The 14,918-nt window shown below is 38.7% G+C and overlaps 1 long non-coding RNA gene across 1 annotated transcript in view; it reads right to left on the bottom strand.

Moving 5' to 3' along the window:
* Positions 1 to 1,515: 1,515 nt before the first annotated feature.
* LOC138161186 (uncharacterized) overlaps positions 1,516 to 14,918 on the bottom strand; it is a 127,239-nt gene continuing 113,836 nt past the window's right edge. Inside the window, exons 2-3 of the long non-coding RNA XR_011168308.1 lie at positions 5,695 to 5,762; positions 1,516 to 2,534 (exon numbers count right to left, since the gene is read on the bottom strand). This is a non-coding gene — a long non-coding RNA (uncharacterized lncRNA). The remainder of the gene's footprint in view (positions 2,535 to 5,694; positions 5,763 to 14,918) is intronic.

The raw sequence follows: 14,918 nt of genomic DNA, 5'->3' as shown, positions 1-14,918 counted from the left end.
AACTGGTCACTATATTTTGTTAGAAGATGGCTGGTAACACAAATGCCAAGACTGGTAGCAGAATAACCCAAACCTCCCATTATTAAAATGTACTTGAACAGTAAATGTGAATGACTTTGAACCACAGCTGAAGGAATAGAGCAAGTTTCTACTTGTACAAAAGTCTGTTCATTCTCCTTTAACTCATGTCAGAGCTAATAGAACCTAATTTGTCTAAGTCTCTGATATTGCTACCTGTGACAACTTGGGCTAGGAACTCAATCTCCTCAGGCTACAATTTCCTCATCTATAAAATGAGAGGTTAAGCAAGATGACCTCTACAATCCCTGCTAGCTCTGAATCTATAACCCTAAGATTCCCTGAACTTGGACACAACCGTTGGGCCATTTGTATATGAGCCTAACTTCTACCACAGCAACAAGTTCAGTCAGTTTAAGCAGTAACTTGCAAGAAAATCTGGTAGAGGTATAATCCATGGCTCAAATCTATTTGTATAAGACTCTTCTTTGGTGGAGAATAATTACTCAGTGCTCTGTGTATTCATGAGTGGAGCTATCCAGAGCTTGGAGAGGGAAGATCCTATTTCTTTTGGTTTCCAGTGTTAAGGAAGGACACATATTCTTCCAGGTTCTCTTTAGAGAAAAGTCCCTGGAAGGAGAGAAAGACTTCTAGAAGAGGCTGAATGTGGAGGAAGCAGTGTCTTAATTAGGTCCCTACTCCCAGCTTCCTGCATTACAGACTTTAGGAAATTTCCCCTTGGATGAGACTAGGGATTCTCTCTCTTCTAGTCAAACTGAGATATCCCATTCCAACGAAAGAGTTTATTTACTCTTTGTATTGTCTGGTGTATTCTACTCTATAAATTCTCTGATTTCTGTTTGGATACATGGGTTTGTTTGCTATTCACGACCTGTAATGGTCTTTATGTAATTGGCATTTGGTGGGAAGGGAGTCAAACACTTAGATTTGTAGTTTGGGGCACTCCTTCATGATTAAAAGGATAGCAACCAAGGTTCAAGTTAAACCTAAAAGTATTCCTCCCAAACTAGCAATTTTTAGCAGGTAGCAATCTAGCCCAGTAGCCTTTTGCAAAGGACAGAAGTGTGGTCCCCCTTATGGTTCCAACTTCTCACTCCCCTCCTTTGGAGAGGGGTGGGTGGAGGATAGAGATAACTATCCATGGCTCCCTGTTAACCACAGCTAATGTAACCCAGGCATGGGCAACACACACACTTTGAAGGGGGAAAATCAGTAAGATATTTCGCATCATCCAGGGACAACTCTAGCCCTAAGAAATTGGTTTAGGAGACAACTCCAAGGTCTGACTGGTTTGTTGCATGTGTTTTGGCTGAGTTGTCTCTGATTCCTACCTACATAGAATTTCGCCAGGTACTTCACTCCACTGAAGCCTCCTCCGCTCCATCTGCCCCAACTCCACATGCCCATTATGCTGCTAGGAGTAATATCAAAACAAGCAATGAAACCTCCCCATTTGCTGACATGGCCAGTGTCAGTATCCACCCCCCCAGTCCCATCTGGACACTCCCAGCCACTGGAGGCAGAGACAAAATCAGAAGAAAAAAAAATGACACCGTCTTCTCTTCTCCTAATTCCTCTTTAGTCACAGACTTTAAGTAAATGAAACATCATTGCATTAGGAGACAGACAATCAGTTCTTCAATGTTCTAAGGATGAACAGCAGGGAGTTAAATCTCATTTGGTCCACAGACGCAGATATAGCAGGCAGGTCACACAGTGGACAAAGAGCTGAGCCTGGAATCAGGAAGATGTTCATTCATTTTTCAGTCATAGCCAACTCTTCATGACCCTATTTGGGGTTTTCTGGGCAAAGATACTAGAACGGTTTGCCATTTCCTTCTTCAGCTCATTTTACAGATAAGGAAACTGAGGCAAAATTCAGTGACTTGCCCAAGGACACATAGTAAGTGTCTGAGGCTAAATTTGAACTCAGAGAGGGGAGTCTTCCTTACTGTAGACCCAGTGCACTAACTACTGTGCCACCTAGCTGCCCCAAAGGAAGACCTGAGTTCAAATCCATCTTCAGACATTTACCAGCTGCGTGATCTTGGACAAGTCCCTTAGTCTTTGCACCAATTTTCTCAAATGTAAAATAGAATAATAACAGCATCTACCTCCCAGGATTATTGTGAAGATCAAATGAGATAACATATGTAAAGAATTTTGCAAAAATTTAAGTATATATAAATGTTAGATAATCATTAGTCTGTGATATCCTTGAAAGCAGGGATTATCTTTTGCTTTGGATCCCCAGTGTTTAGCATAGCACCTGGAACATAATAAGCACTTAATAAATGATGATTGGTTGATTGAAGGAAAAGTATATGAGTAGACACTACTGTTGCAAGGATTCATTCACCTTCTCCCTGGGTGTAGAGTCAGTTTGCTTTCTTCAGTTTGGTCCATGGCCTTCACAAAGCCTACGGGTCACAGTTGTATCCTTCTGCTGCTGACATAACAAGTTTATGATTTTAAAGCTTCCTCTCCAGAGATTCCTATAAAACAAAGAAAGAAGGATAACAGGGGCAAGAAAAGGAAGAGAAATGTCAGGTTCACAGACTTTTGAAGGACTTTCTATAGTATTCTATTAACTGATCGTAAAAATCAATATTCTGGCTCTCATGCTGAACTATATTATCAATATATAAGAGGGGTTTGGACTAGAGGATGAAGGCAAGCAATGTGGTCCAGTGGGAAGAATATTGACTCAAAAGTTACAAGACTTATATTCAAAACCTGCTTCTGACATTTAACTACCATGTGACCTTAAGGAAGTTACTTTAACCTTGCTGTGCTTCATTATTTGCAAAATAGGTGGTTGGATCAGATGACCTCTAAGGTACCTTCCAACTCTGATCCTATTTGATGAATTTTAAGGTCCCTTCTAATTAAAGTTCCCGTGATCATTTTAACAGGATTACTTAAAGCTACACCAAAATAAAAATTTTTCTTCTTTGGGATCATTGTTTGAGTCTGTCTGAAGACCCCAGGAGAAGCCTTATACATTTAATATAAACTCAGACCAAATCCCTATGACCTAATCTTTACCTTAAAAGTAATGACCAAAAAAAATGAGGCTTAGGATAGAGCATGATGTTATTGGCCTGCAGCTACTGCTGTCCTGAAATTGCTTCTTTGTTTATTAGTGCTGGTGAATGATTCATATTCGATGCCAACTTTTCCCTTTAATTGTTGAGAGGTTTTTATTTGACATATTTTTACTATTTGAAATGATTTATTGCTGCTCATAAATGCTTGGATCATGTTAGGGCTTTCTTCCCCAGTTAGGTAAGGAAATTTATGAGCTCTGTGGTGTCAATTAAATTCAACAGATTCTATGATTAGATTCACCACCTTTTACCTTTTCCCACTACCTACTAAGTGTGTGCTGGAACCAGCTCAAACCTGCTTGAGAAAGCCAATTGTTAAATTTTCTGTGTAAGCGAACAAATCAGGACTTTTATTTATTATTGTTTTGTTGCTTGTCTGGACTTAAGAAAAGGATAGTGAAAGTGTTAATATTGCAGATTAAACTTTAAAGTGTGTCATGCATGTATTTTTTTTTCCCAGAGAGTCACTTGTCAATACATTTACCGGCACACCCCCACTAACTACTCACCCACCCATCATATTCCTCCCTCTATGGAGAACTGAACTTTTATTGAGGTCACAGGATCACAGAGTTGGAAGAAACCTCAGGGGAAAATTAATCCAATTAGTACCTGACCAAGAAAAGCTCTGCAAAATTCCTGATGACTGGTCAAGCAGCTTTAGCTTAAAGAACTCAAGTAAGGAGAAACCCAGTACTTCCCAATACTCCTCTCCTCCTTCCTAGCCTTGTCTTCTCCAGTTAAACATCCTATGAGCTTTTTTGTCAGAAACATTGCACCACTGGCCCTTATTTAGACCACAGGTCATTAAAACCCTCAGATCTTCTCCCTAAAATCTGCTGTGTAGCCATGTCTCACATATTTTCTACTTAAGGAGTTGATTTTGCTGAGTCCAAATATGACACTAGATTTGTTTCTATTAAATATCATCTTGTTAGATTCAGCCCACCATTTTAACCTATCTTAATAGGGCTTTTTGGATCCTATTATCCACAGAGATGGGGGAGGGATGAAAGAGATGAAAATTTCTACTCAATTCAACAAATACCAAGCATCTACAAGGTACAAGAAACCATGCTCTAGCATGCATTGATACAGGAGGAAATAATGGTAAAAGACAAGCTAGCTGCTGCCCTCTGAAAACTTAGATTCTATATGTTCACAGATAAATAAATATAAGGTAATTTGTACCTTGTTTACAGTATTACCAAGGAGTGGGAAAAACTTTATAGAGGAGGTAACGGCTGATTTGAGCCTTGAAGAATGATAACAACCTTGAAATATGGCCCTAATATCCCAATTCCTTTATTTACTCAATTCCTATGACTCACCTAGAAAGACACCCATGTCCTTGATCTTGCCGTCATCCATAAGTATTTTACTTTCATAATTAATAACTCTCACGTTCTTTTATCCAAGCACGATCTATCATTCCAGCTCTCCCTATGCCTTATTCCTCCCAAATCTCTTCTCTGTCCTCACCATAACCCACATTTTCTCCATCCCATTGTATCTTTCCAGGACATCACTCTTATTCTGGCTAAATTTTGTTCTCATCCTAGTCTTTACCCATTAATGAACCTGCCCCTTCCTTTTCTCTAGATTCCCTCACTCCCATATCCTAATGTCACTCATGCCTTACCAAATTTCAACTCTGGATTTTCCCCACCTTCTGACTCCTTTGTTTCTATCCATATTTAAAGCCTCTCAATTGTTCCACTATAATTTTCCATTATCTAAACTTAATTGTGGCCTCAATGAAGCAAAGGTGATCCTTCTACTCCTCCCTAATTAATTCTCCACTTCTTTCTTTATAGGGCTATACCAAACCTTTTCTTCTTTCCTCATCTCTCCAAAAGTATAGCTCCCTCCCCCACCCTCTCAACTGAGGCCCCTGAGCTATACTTTACCAATTTCAAAGCTATTTGCCATGATCTTACTTCTCTCCCCTCCTCCTTAACTCATAGCCCCTTGCCTTCATCCCCACATTTCTTCTTTTCCTCCAAACTCTAATTAAGAGGTAACTTTTGTCCTCACCAAGGTCAACCCCTCTATTTACATCCCTAATTCCAACCCATCTCATCATCTCTAACAGATTACCCCTACTATTATACCATCTCTCTCTCTAATCTTCAATGTCTTACTATCTACAGGCTCTTTCCCTGCCACCTACAAACAAGTCCAGATCTCTCCTATCCTTAGAAAAAAATGCTAGAACCCACAATCCCTGCTGTCTATCATCCTTTCTTTCTCCTCTCTTTCTTAGCCAAATCCTCAAAAAGCCATCTATATTTGGTGCCTCCACTTTCTTTCTTCCAACTCTCTTCTTAATCCCCCTCCAATCTGGCTGCTAGCCTTATCACTCAACTGAAATTGTTCTCAAAGTCACCAACCATTTTTTATTTGCCAAATCAATTGGCAAATGTCCTCATCATCTTTGACCTTTCTGCTGTTTTTGATACTATTGATTAACAATACCTCCTGGATACTTTCCCTTCTCTGGATTGTAGGGACAATGCTCTCCTCTGGCACTCCTCCTACTTACTTGTCTGCTCCTTCTTAGTCTCCTTTACTGATTTCTCATCCATGCTGTTCCTAATGGTGGAAGGAGAACTGGAAAGAAAAGAGGGAAATGGATCTCAGTTTCCTCATCTGTAAAATGAAGTCCTCTAGTAAATAATCAGATTCAGAGTTGGTGTGGCCCATCACTTAGTCCTTAACCTTCATTTTCTGAATGAGGACCCTGAGACTCAGATAGAATTAGGGAATTAAAATTAGTGGCCCGTTAGAATTGACTTTCCTAGTGTCACACAAATTAATATGTGGTACCACCTGGACTCAAACCCAGGTCCTGTGACTCTAGGACAGTTTTCTTTTTATGACATCAAGATGCCTCTATTAGGGATGGAGGTACTATTTCCTAATAATATGAGACATGGTAAATATCTCAAAAGTAGAAAATCATAAGGTAGTCTGTAATAAAGTTCATAGGGCCCTCTCACTCAGTTTGGCTGCTAGACCACTGAATCAGTCAGTCAACCAACACTTATTGACTGCTCACAGTGCTAAACACTGGAAATACAAATACTAACAAAAAGAAAGAAAATCCTAGATGTCAAGGAAGTTACATTATAATGGGGAAGTAGAACCCATAAAAAGAAGTTGGAAGGGGAAAGAGAAGAGATACACTTGGGATCATAATGCAGAGGTCCAGAAATGACGAGATGGTTGGTCTAGGTGACCCTAAATGGAGATTGTGGGAGAAGTTGGAGAGAGAAGCAGCAAGAATAGAAGATAATTCCAAGGTTTATATTCTGGGATGAAGGGAATCATCCAAAATAAAGAAGTTTCTGGAGCATGGAGAAGTCTCAGGTGTGGCCTTCTGAGAAATGAAGAGATAAATGGCCTGGATGCTCTCCTTAAAGAAAGGTGACCAATAAAGACAGTGGTATTTACAAGTTCATAACAATCTCTCCACTATCTATTTTTATTTCTTTTGGGGAGGGGAGAAAAGATAAGAAGTAAAGGGGTGTAAGCCAGTTTCCAGGAACCAGATTTTTTTGTTTTGTTAAAGATTTATATTCCAGAAAAAAATATGGATGGTTTTGAATTGTTTTCCTCATTTATGCTTCCTTTGTCACTGTAATTAATGTGCCAGGGAAGCTTGTAGTTTTAACTTCACGAGGAACCAATGCATGCTAAAGAACAGATGGAAACTGTGAGCTGTGATAATGGCACCCTGAAAACTCTAATGTAGGATTTCCTGCCCTCCATGAAAATGAGTTCTGCACATTCTTAAGAAAGCATACATATAAGGAACACCAATTACCCTCTACTGATGGTTGTGTGTGTGTGTGTGTGTGTGTGTGTGTGTGTGTGTGTAAAATCAGTTATTTCATGACAAGAGAACAAATATTGGTAACATTGTGAACAATGGGACAATTCCTGTTTTAGAAACCACAAAGAGGGAAAAGACATTAGAGGATTAGAAAATAATTCTTTTCAAAGACTTTTCACCAATATAAACCAAACCTTATGAAGTCCTATTCTCAGTCCCATGCCCCAAAAGAATAATTTTCAAATGACATGATTATAGAATGTTCGAACTTGAATTCGTAATTCTGTTGATCCAAGCTACTCTTGATTAGACTACTAGATGATTAAGAAAAGAGCCTCAGAGGTTATCCAGCCCACCCCCTACATTTTGTGGATCATAGAAGAGAAATTACTCATCCAAGGTCACATGCTGAATAAGAGCTGGAGCCTGTATGAAAAAGGACATCTCCGAGGATAGGAAGAGGAAGGTAAAGAGACAAGCGTTTATTAAGTACCTACTATAGGTACCGGGCATTGTGCTAAGTATTCTGCAAATTCTCTCTCATTTGATCCTAGTGCCTTCCTTCTTTTAACTATGTCTTATTGATCCCATATACAGGTTATTTGAATATATTTGTTTAGTGTCTCCTCTATTAGACTATGAGGGTAGGGACTGCCATTTGTCCCTTTTTGTACTTAGCACAGAGTCTGGCACGTAGCAATAACTTAATAAATGTCTACGTACTGACTGACCACAATGCTAGGAACTAGATACTATTATTATCCTCATTTTAGGATTGATGAAAGTTAGACAGAGAGATAAAGTGACTTACCCAGTGCCACACAAGTGTCTGAGATTGGATTTGAACTCAGGTCTCCCTAACTCCAGGCCAAGTACTCTCTCTACTGTACCACCTAGCTGCTGTGGAAGAAGCCTGTGACAAATCATACTGTGTCTCCTTTCCCCCCATATCATTTTAAATAGCTTAAATTTGGCTTAAAATTAATAAAGGGATTGAACTAAATCATATTTAAAACCCCTTTCTGTTTTTGATGGAGATGCGTAGGAAACTCCTGGTAGGATCTCTCTAGTGATAACATCACCAGAAGACATCAGCATCTCTGCAGCATTGGAGACCGGGGCTAATTCTGTACATGTACTTTGTCCATGCATGCTCCCCATTTGTGTGCCTTTTCACATGTACGCCATAGCCATATGTCTTCTTGATATATATGCCCTTCACGTATGTACCCTGGACACACCTGTTCCCTATATGTGTGTCTCTCTTCCCATATTCCTATATGCATCCACTCTTCCCACTAAAGTATGTGAATCTTTGAGACAGTATGCCCCAGGTTGGTGGGGGAAATGTGTCACTGAGACCTTTTACTTAGATTATTTCATTAAATGCCTTTGCTTTGAATTGAGTCCTCTGGATGACAATTAAAGGTAAACACATCAGTGGGAGCTCATGAAGTATAGTTTCAAGTAGACACAGAGAAGCCTTCTCTGGGGGACCCACTCTATAAGTTGGAGAGGGTGTCCCAAGTACTATACTTCAAATCTGGAATTGACTCTTACAGAGCAGATGATCCCCAAGATCTCTTCCAGCTTGAAATCATATGACTAAATGCCACAGAAGAAAGCAGTCAAATTGAAGGAAGGATATAGAGCAAAAGTGGGGAACCTATGGCCTTGAGGATACACATGGCCCTGTAGGTCCTCAGGTGCCAAGCTCTGACTGAATCCAAACTTCACAGAACAAATCCCCTCAATAAAAGGATTAGCTCTGTAAAACTTGAACTCAGTCAAAAGGCCGCACCCAAGGACCTAGAATGTCATATATAGCCTCAAGGCTGCAAGTTCCCCACTCCTGGTATAGAGAGGGGCAGTCAATGCCACAAAAGCCCTTATTTCTTGGTGAGGGAGAAAGGATCATAATGATCATAGCGTTATAGATGTACAAATGGAAGGCCATCTAGACCAACATCCCTCTTTTTATAAATGAGAAAAATGTAATCCCAGACATTTTAAATAATTTGCCCAAGATCACAAAGGTGATCTTGTTCTCCAATCCTTCTAATATATCAACATAGAAGTGCTCCTTCTAATATATCATTCTGCTTCCCTAATATATTCTACTCTATGAGTGTGCAGGCATTTTTTTTTAAATCACTAGGTGGTTGGGTCACTTCCAGCTCCTTCCTTCCATCTTCCATTTCTGACTCTGAGTTACATGAAATGCCAACTGCCCAGTTATTTCACCAACTCAAAGACCCCCAGAGCTCAGAGCCCAGTGAGCTTCCCCACCACTACCACCACCACCAATCCACTGTTGCCTAGGAAAGTCTCTGTGGATACACAGAACTATACGATTGTGTCATTGCAAAAGAAAAAATAAATGGTACTAGCATGAGTAGTTTTGGTCAGCTCTTTGCCAAGAAGAAAAAGACACCAATTTGCTGGCTTCCTGCAGGAAAGACAGTCCATAGCAGGCCAAATGCTGCTCAATGGAGCTGGTACCAGTGTCTCCTGGGAGAGAGGCATTACTCACACCAAACTGAACTGCATCTATTTCTCTCTCTCAGGTGTACTAGCCCAATCCTAGGGTGGTGAGCCTTTCCAGGACAGTTAGCTCACTGATTGGCATGCTATCATTCTATTAAGGGAATTAGTTCAATTTGAACTTTGGGAGGGAGGAGAGGAAGAATAATCTGCAAATTGCCAAGCCAAAGTCTCCAATTCCAGGGCATATGGAGCAGCTGAGTGATTGCCAATGATCTCATTGGGCCACTTTTCTGGGACAAGATTGCACATGCTCCCTGAACACAGTTTAACATTGGAAGCTGCTCTGAAAACCCCAGGGGGGAATTGTACATTTTGCAAGTGTGGACTTTGAGGAATAGCCCTGGACAGAGTCATCAGTAAGGATGACCTTGGGAAAGTTACTTTGGGATCTCTAAGCTTTCATTTTGTCTCTCTGTTCTGAGGATTATGAGCATGTGAATTTATGAGGAAGTCAACGAGATTAATTTTATAGCTCCTACCAGGAATGGGGAACCTGTGGGCTCGAGGCCACAAACACATAGAGTGTTGAAAGGTGGAAGGAAGGAAAAGAAAGAATCCATAGATCCACCTTTCATCAGAAGTCTGACCACAACTTGATGGGGAAGAATGTGGTCTTCTCCCAGCTCTGTTGGGAGATAAGAGAAGTCATACTATTTCTCAGATCCTTGTTTTCACCAACTGACACTTAACACTTTCTAGCCCTGTGACCTTGGGCAAGTCACTTAACCCCAATTGCCCTGCCCTCCCCCCTCCAAAAGAAAAAAGAAAATAAACAAATGTGCTTTAAATTAAAAAAAAATAATAAGGTGATCTCCAAGGTCCCTCCCAGCTACAAATTGCAGGGCATTTGGATTCTAATCCTAGTTTGAGCCTTAACTACTTTATATACCCTGATTCTTTAAGTAGGTCAACCTCTCTGGGTCTCAGTTTCTTGGACTAGACAATTTCTGAGTATCCTCTCAATTCTAAATCCTTTAAGTTTCTTTCACTAACTCACTATATGACCTTGGACTTCTCTGCACCTCAGTTTTCTCATCTGTTTCATGGTGGTGATAGCATCTCTCTTTACTACCAAGCAGGGTCAAATGATGTAATACATCCAATTAAAGAAAGTTTCTTAAAGGAAGGCAATGTTTCTTTTTTTTGTCTTTGTATGGCTAATACCTAACATAATGCCTAACATATGGTAGCTTCTTAATAATAATAATTTAATGAATAAATGAGGTAATATGCACTGAGCACAAAAAAAACTATATAAACATAGGGCATCATTAATGTAAATTAAAAGATTACTGAAAGAAAATCAAACTAAACTGAAAAACGAATAATGGTCATGGAGAACAGATAATAAAATACTTGGCCCTACTCTCAACAAAGAGGTGGGGTAGTATGGGACAGAATGCTGTGTACATTGTCAGGCTATCATTATGAGCTGTTTTTATTTAACTGTGTCTACTACAAGAGAAGATGCAATTGTGATGGTAGAAACGAGGAAAGAAATATATCTTGCAATTTCTGTGATAATAAATGACACTTAAATGTGTACTATTATCCATTCTACACTGTGGGGATTAGGTGCCCAGTGCTCCCCCACAATCTGGAAAATCCACATAAAAATTTTTGGCCCTTCCATCATACCATGCCCTTCATTTATGGGATGTTTATGGTATCTCAGTATAAAATTTGGGTTATTTCTCTGTGTCATCTATGGCCTCTATAAAACTCCCCAAAATTCTCATCTAATTTCTTAAGCCAACCTGTGATATATCAGAACCACAATAGAGGAAGTTGTGATGTGGAAGGGATGACTGTATATCAGTATAGGTCAAAGGCAATGTTGCATAATGAATAGAGAGACAGGAAGACCTGAGTTCAAGTATGGACTCTGACATACTAACTGCATGACTCTGGGCAAGTTATATAATGTTCCATTGCCCCAGACAGGGATGGGGAACCTGCCCCAGGCAATTTTCCAAAACTCCAAGTCGCCAAGCAGGTGATGAGCTGCATTGGTACCAAGATGGTTGAGTATAGGCAGCAACCCAGCTGAATTCCCCCAACATTCCCTTCCAAACAACTTTAAAATAATGTCTCAAATCAATTTTTGGAGTGGTAAAGCCAATAAAAGACATGGTGAGATGTGTTTCCAGCATAAGACAACTTAGAAGTTTGGTAAGAAAGGTCTATGACACTAGGGTGGGAGCCCACCCTGAGTGTGGTACCAGCACCAGCAACAAGCCCCGGAGACAGCCAAGACAGGGGTAACAGCATCAGTTTGGGGAGCTTTCGGTCCAGAGATGGTAAAGGGGTCAGACAACTGGTCAGAAAGAGATTACAGGGGACCCTTTGCTGGCATTGGGTACAGCTGGCACTGACTGGAAACTCTATTAACAATAAGCAGTTCTGGGTTGCAGGGTGAAGAGGAGCACTTGTGGTTGCTCACAAGGGAATCACGGCCCTGGTTGTAGTTCCAATGCATAGAGGAATGCTAGTGCTTGTGGTGCAGCGGCACTTCCTGGGCAAAGATAAGAACACAGATTAGGAAAGCAGTGAGCATACCTCGCTCCAGATCATGCCACCTTGGAAGCATAAAAAATTTGCAGAATCCAGAACTAGCTCTAAAAATAGAAGCATAAATAAGCTTGAAGCTTAGGACAGTGCCTCCCCAGCCCTAAGTGAGTGGAGCCCAACTTTAACATAAAGTTCAGTCAAGAAATAAGCTAGAAAAATAAGCAAACCACAAAAAAGAATATGATGGCAGGGAAAACCAAGACATAAACTCAGAAGAAAACAACAATGTGAAAACAACTACAGACAAAGCCTTAAAGAAAAATGCTAAATGAACCCAAAACCACAAAAATTTTGGAAGAGTTATAGAAAGAGATAAGAATGGTAAAGGAAAAAATGGGAAGAAAAATGAGAGTGATGTAAAGAAATTATGAAAAAAAAATTAACAGTTTGGTAAAAGAAGCAAAAAAACAAAGTAAGGAAAATAACACCTTAAAAAACAAAATTGGCCTAATGGTAAAAGAAACACAAAATTTCACTGAAGAAAAAATCTTCAAAAAGCAAAATTGTCCAAATGGAAAAGGAGGTACAAAAATTCACTGAAGAAAATCATTCCTTAAAAATTAGAATTAGATAAGTGGGAGCTAATGTCTCTATGAGACATCAAGAATCAGTCAAACAAAATCAAAAGAATTTAAAAAATAGAAGATGACTCCATGATACATCAAGAAACAATAAAACAAAATCAAAAGAATGAAAAAAAGAAGAAAACATGAAATATCTCACTGGAAAAACAGCTGACCTAGAAAATAGATCAAGAAGAGATGATTTTAGAATTATTAAAATACCTGAAAGCCATGATAAGAAAAAGAGTCAAGACATCCTCTTTCAAGAAATTATCAAGGAAAATCACTTTGATATCTTTGATACGAGGGTAAAATAGAAATTCAAAGAATACACCAATCATCTAGTGAAATGAAAGCTCCCTAGAATATTATGGTCAAATTCCAGTGCTCCCAGGTCAAGGAGAAAACATTGCAAGCAGTAAGAAATAAATCATTAAAATATTGTGGCCCCATAGTTAGGCGCACAACAAATTTAGCATCTTCTACATTAAAGGGGCACAGAGTTTGTAATATGATATTCAGGAAGGCAAAGGAGCTAGGATCACAACCAAGAACAACCTATCCAAAAAAAAAAAACTGAGTATGATCAGTCAGAGGGAAAAATTAATATTTAATTAAATAAAGGACTTTTAAGCATTCCTGATGAAAAGACCAGAACTGAATAGAAAATTTGATTTTCAAAAACAAGACTCAAGAGAAGCATTTAAAGGTAAACATGAAAGAGTAATTATAGGAGACCCAACAAAGTTAAACTGTTTGCATTTCTATATGTGAAGATGATATATGTTACAACTAAAAAATTTATCATTATTGTGACAGAAGGGGTTTCCATAAACAGAAAATACAGCATGAGTCAATTATGCTGGGATGATCTAAAAATATATATGAAGGAGTGAGAAAGAAGGATGTAATGAGAGAAAGGAGGAGGAAGAGCTTGAAAGAAGAAATGTTTTTCACATAAAAGAGGCATGCAAGGAATGACTTTTATAGTAGAGAACATGGTAGAGAGTGAAAGGCCATCCTTGAACCTCACTCTCACTGGAATTGGTTCAAAGAGGGAAGACTATTCTATGTACGCATTCAGTTGAGTATAGAAATCTCTTACCAAATAGGGAAATCAAAGAGAAAGGGGATAAGAAATATAGAGAGGAGTGATAAAAGGAAAATGTGGATTAAGGGAGGTATTGGTCAGAAGCAAAACAAACTTTCAAGAGGGACAGGATAAAAACAGAGAGAGAAACACAAATAGGAGAAAATAAAATGGAAAGTAATAGACAATTATTAATCATAACTATGAATTTGAATAGAATGTGTTCACCCAAAAAATGGAAGCAGAGAGTAGAATGAATTAGAAACCAACATCTAATAGTATATTGCTTGCAAGATATATACTTGAAACAGAAAGACACACAAGTTAAAATAAGGGGCTGGAGCAGAATGTATTATGCTTCTTCTGAAGTAAAAAAAAAAGACAGGAGTAGCAATCATGATCTGAGGAAAAGCAAAAATAGACCTAATTAAAAGAAATAATCAGGGAAACTACATTTGTTAAAAGGTGCTATAGACAATGAAGTAATGTCAAAAAATTTTACAGCAAGCTTCCCTGATAAGGTCTAATTTCTCAAATATATAGGGGATGGAGTCAAATTTATTTTTAAAAAAGAGCCATTCCACAACTGATAAATGGTCAAAGCATATGAACAGACAGTTTTCAGAAGAAATCTAAGTTATCTGTAGTAATTTTAAAAAACCACTCTAAATCATTATTGATTAGAGAAATGCAAATTAAAACAACTCTGAGGTATCACCTCACATGTATCAGAAATGACTTATATCAGAGGATAAGATGAAAAAAGTTTGTGGCATATGATTGTGACAGAGTACTACTGTACTTTAAGAAATGAAAAGGAAAGTGGCTTCAGAAAAAAGACTGACAAGAGCTATATGAATTAATACAAAGTGAAGTGAAAAAAACCAGGAGATTACTGTGTATAATAGCTGCAATGTCATAATTATAATCAACTTGACTACTACAAAGACTTGACTACTCTAATAAATACCATAATCCAAGACAATTCCAAAGGACTTATGATAAAAAATGCTATCCACCTCCAGAGGAAGAATTTATAAACTCTCAGTGCAAATTAAAATATAATTTTCTCACTTTCTTTATATTGTTTGTGTGTGTGTGTGTGTGAGAGAGAGAGAGAGAGAGAGAGAGAGAGAGAGAGAGAGAGAGAGAGAGAGAGA

Source organism: Petaurus breviceps, unplaced genomic scaffold (genome assembly GCF_028583685.1).
Source record: "Petaurus breviceps papuanus isolate PSGF00001 unplaced genomic scaffold, PetGlider_PUasm1.0 118, whole genome shotgun sequence".
Taxonomy (NCBI): domain Eukaryota; kingdom Metazoa; phylum Chordata; class Mammalia; order Diprotodontia; family Petauridae; genus Petaurus; species Petaurus breviceps.
The sequence above is the reverse complement of the archived record's forward strand: the minus strand, read 5'-3'. Positions and strand labels throughout refer to the sequence as shown.